Raw genomic sequence first — 5,000 nt, forward strand, 5'->3', positions numbered from 1 at the left:
GTGTTTGATGTTGCTCCCATCTGGTAGCTTTATCCCTTCAGTTCTCGTTACTTTGCCTTTTTGTATGTTGACTAAGGCGCATTTTCTATTCCAAACTCCATCCTGATGTCCCCAGATACAATCCTTACAGTCTGGATTAGGGTATCTATTTCCTTGATGCTCTTACCATACAGCTTGATGTCGTCCATGAACATCAGATGGTTGATTCTGTTGCCTCTTTTCTTGAGTTGGTACCCGGCATCCATCTTCTGTAGTACTTTGTCATGGAATCATGGCTACTACGAAGAGTAGTGGGGACAGTGAGTCGCCCTGGAAGATCCCTCTCCTGATATTAACTCTGCTAGTCTTATTCCAGAGCTTGTAAGTATTGTATTCCAGTTGCGCATTGTATTTTTGAGGAAGCTGATGGTATTTTCCTCTGCCCCATATATTTTCAGGCATTCTATTAGCCATGTGTGTGGTATCATGTCGAAGGCTTTCTTATAGTCTATCCATGCCATGCTTAGGTTGGTTTTCCTTCTCTACTGTTCTTCATTACCATTTTGTCTATCAGGAGCTGGTCTTTTTGTGCCCCTACACTTCCTTCTGCAGCCTTTCTGTTGGTGGGGGATGGTGTTTGTCTCCTCTAGGTAGTTGTATAGCCTTTCACTGATGATACCTGTTAGTAACTTCCACATTATTGGTAGGCAGGTGATAGGCCTGTAGTTACTGGCTATATTTCCCTTACTCTTGTCTTTTTGTACTAAGGATGTTCTTCCTGTGGTCATCCATTTGGGTGCTTGGTGATTTGAGATACAATGCTGGAGTTGTTCTGCTATTCGTGGGTGTAGGGCCTTGAAGTTTTTGAGCCAGTATCCATGGACTTCATCGGGACCTGGGGCTTTCCAGTTTGGCATTTTCTTTAGTTGGTGTCTGACTGTGTCTGTCGTGATGTCTGTGAATCTTTGTTTTATTCTCCCTGTTTCTTCTTCCTTGACTTCCTGGAGCCATGTTGCATGTTTGTTGTGTGATACCGGATTGCTCCATATGTTTTCCCAGAGTCTCTTACTTGGTTCGGCTTCAGGAATTTCTGGGTGGTTGTCTTCCCCTCTTAGTTGGCTGTATAGTCTTTTCTGGTTGGTTCCGAATAGTTTGTTCTGTTGGTATCCCTTATTCCTGTTCATGTACCGTTGGATCTTATGTGCTTTGGCCTTAAGCCTCTGTTTTACATCTTCTATTGTGTTGTTTAATCCCCTCTCTTGTACTTTGTATTTCTCGTTGAGTTCCTCCCTTGTTTTCTTGCTTCTTAGCCTTTTTTTCTGCCATCTCTTTCAGTTTACTCAAGTCAGATCTCATCACCATGCTTTGCTTTTCCAGGCGCCTTTTCCAAGGAGGTTGCTGTTTTGGTAGCTGTTGGGTTGGTTTGTGGCTGGTGGTGTGGTTGTTTCGAATTCCCCATCAGTTCTGCTACTAATCTTGCTCCTGCATATGTCAAGTTATTTGTTTCTGTGATACTGGTGGTCTGTATTATGCCCAGTATTTCATTGACCTCGCTTGTTTTCTCCCTTAATTTCCTTGGTGTTGTAGGCTTTCATGGAGGGGATCTTTGTTCTCTCTGTATCTGGCTCCATCCATTGTCTAATCTTTTCTACCCATTCCGTCCTCTCTGTTACTTCGTCGGTGTTTCTTCGTGTGTCGTTGTTTGATACCTCATCCTCCCTGTCGTCTTCTGTTGGCATCGTCTCTCAGTTCGTCTTCGTGTAATTCGTTGTCGTGTGACATTTCCCTTTCCAGTTCTTCTCTTTCTGTTGGGGAGAGCCAGTTCTTTTTCTTTATGTTCCTTACTTGGTCTGCCAGCCTCTACTCTGTTTGGGGGGTGTTATTCCTCTCATTCCAGATGTTGACCAATCTTCTTCTATATCCTCTCTCCGTCGGGTTGCTTCTGATGTAGCATCTCCATATTTCCTTATTTTCTTCTCTTGTCCATTTCTTCCTTTTTGCCTCTGTAGCTCCAATCTCAGGCTGTTGATTATTGTCGTTGTGGTGATCAGTTGCTGGATGACGACCTCCAAGTACCTGACCGTCTTCCCCTTCAATTGGGTTGAATACCTGGTTGCCGGACGAAGCTCCTCTGTTGCCAGAGGTTCCATTTACGTCGTTGTCGTTTAATCCTTCATTTCTTTCCATCATTGCTGAGTTTTGCTATTTAACCCATAGCTGGACCCTACCCCATCAGGGATAGGTACTCATTTACAGCTGAGTAGACTGAGGAAATTATGGTAAAGATCCTTTCCCAAGGAATCAACGCCGAGGAGAGCGGTCACCCATCCAACGACTGACCAGAGCCAATGTTGCTTAACTTGACTTAAGTCTATTGACGACCTAACCCTTATTATTATTATTATTATTATTATTATTATTAATCTTCTCTGAACGGGGCCAGCCATCAAGCTTCTCCCCTGGTCTTTTGCATCTTATATACCCCAAAAAGCAGAGGAAACCAGCATAATGTTTTATGGAGGACCCGGCACATATAAATTTAGAAGCGAACTTTATTCATCTGCGTTCCAGAATTTCCAGCGTCGAGTTGAACCTCCCACTTAACTGGAAAGAAGGAGGTGGAATGAAAACAGAGAAGAATATTGCAGTCTAGACCTAAAACATGACGGAAAAATGGTTTAAGGGAAGATGGCGGGTTAAAAAATTGTTTATAATGAGATGGTTTAAGGGGAAAAAATTCATGGAAAATGGTTTATGGGAAGATGGCGTGCTTATAAAAGCTTTATAATAAGTTGGTTTATGAAAATATGGTTTATTGGGAAAGGGTCCATTTAAAGAATGGTTACTGGAAAGATGGTTTATGGTAAGATGGATGCTTTATGGATAATGTGGTTTATGGAGATAATGGTTACTGGAGACAGAGTTTCTAGGAAGATGGTTTATGGAAAAATGGTTTAAGGGAAGATGGTGTGTTAAAATAAATGGTTTATAGTGAGATGGTTTAAGGGGAAAAAGTTTATGGGAAGATGGTGTTAAAAAAATGGTTCATAGTGAGATGGTTTATGGGAAGACGTTTTATGGAAAAATGGTTTATGATAAGATGGTTTATGGAAAAAATGGTTTATGGGAAGATGTGTTAAAGAAAATTGGTTTAAAGTGAGATGGTTTGAGGGGAAAATGGTCTACGTAAAAAATGGGTTATGGGGGAAGATGGTGTGTTAAAAAAAACTCTATAGTAAGATGGCTCATGAAAAGATGGTTTTATGAGGAAAAATGGTTACTGGAAAGACAGTTTCTAGGAAGATGGTTTACAGATAAAATGGTTCATAAAAAGAATGGTTACTGGAAAGATGGTTTGTGGAAAGAATGGTTACTGGAAAGACAGTTTCTAGGAAGATGGTTTACAGATAAAATGGTTTATAGATAAAATGGTTACTGGAAAGATAGTTTCTAGGAGGATGGTTTACAGATAAAATGGTCCGCGAGAAAATGGTTAACAGAAACATGCTCTAAATGCTATATCACAGTCTGGCCGGAGTTATGAAAAAAAGGCACAAATTACTTTGAAGAGGCAAAGATTGTTATCACGAAAGAATGTCAGGGAGGAGGCATGGCTGCAACTGAGGTCAACCACGATTCAGGTTCCCTGAAATCCGACACTCGATGACTTGTGGCCTCACACGAGAGAAAACAGACAGTCACTGCATTCCGCTGCATCTTCCGTCTCTCTGAAGTCTTCCCGTCCGCACTTTTTCTGTCCGCCCTCAGATCTTGTAAACTGCCGAGGCTAAAGGGCTGAAAATTGGGACGTAGATCATCCACCCTCCAATCATCAAGCATACCAAATTGCAGCCATCTAACCTCAGTAGTTTTTATTTTATCCACAGTTAAAGTTGGCCAGAACCGTGCTTCTGGCACCGGCAAGTGGATGCGTGTCATGGGCTGCGGCTCATGCAGCATTACACCGAGAGATCAAAGGAAGTTAGATTTATTTTCGGTGGCCTCAATTATACGCTGCAGCGGCTGTAAAGTATACTAGATTGCGCCGAAGAAGCTTCGGTGCATCTTTCAATTTTTTTCCCTGATTTCTGGCCGAACCAAATCAGCCACTGCTGTCTGATACTGAACAAAAATGGTAAAAAAAGTACATAATACCACGATTTTAGAAAACGAAGGTGGGTGCAGAATAACTCTCTCTCTCTCTCTCTCTCTCTCTCTCTCTCTCTCTCTCTCTCTCTCTCTCTCCGTCCATTTTTCTCCTCTCAACCAGGAGAAGATCGTTCGAAAGACAATATCCAAGACTCAACGGCTTGTGTCAATAAAAACTTTTTATGTTATTTGATCACGCTCCAAAGTCTAAGAGTAGCTGCTACCGACCCCCCCCCCCCCCCCCCCCCCCCCCCCCCCCCCCCCCCCCCCCCACCCCCCCCCCACCCCCCCCAACCGATTTTCTAAGTCTACAGGTTGGAATGAAAACAGCAGAGAGAGAGAGAGAGAGAGAGAGATGAAATACTTCGGGATACTGTGAAAATAAGGAACAATAACATGAGTAAATTAAGAGAGAGAGAGAGAGAGAGAGAGAGAGAGATGAAATACTTCGGGATACTGTGAAAATAAGGAAAAATAACATGAGTAAATTAGGAGAGAGAGAGAGAGAGAGAGAGAGAGAGAGAGAGAGAGAGAGATACTTCGTCAGATAGTGAAAATAAAGACACGATAACAGGAGGAAACCGAAGCAGATAAACCTCGTACAAACAAAGGAGAGACGAGAGGAAATGACACGAAAAGACGCCGGTATCTAAAATCAACAAACGGGAGGAAGGACAAAGGAACCGGAATAAAAAAAAAAAAAACAATAAAAGAGGGAACAATGCAACATACAGTGTCAAAGCAACAATGCTTTGCCGGAGAGTTGAAAAGCACACACCACTTGCTCGGAGGCATTTTCATAAAATATTTTAGGGTCCACGACCCAATTGGTTTCAAATTTAGAGGGGGAATAGTGGTCAAGAAATATATAG

The sequence above is a fragment of the Macrobrachium nipponense genome, chromosome 6 (assembly GCF_015104395.2).
Source record: "Macrobrachium nipponense isolate FS-2020 chromosome 6, ASM1510439v2, whole genome shotgun sequence".
NCBI classification, from domain to species: domain Eukaryota; kingdom Metazoa; phylum Arthropoda; class Malacostraca; order Decapoda; family Palaemonidae; genus Macrobrachium; species Macrobrachium nipponense.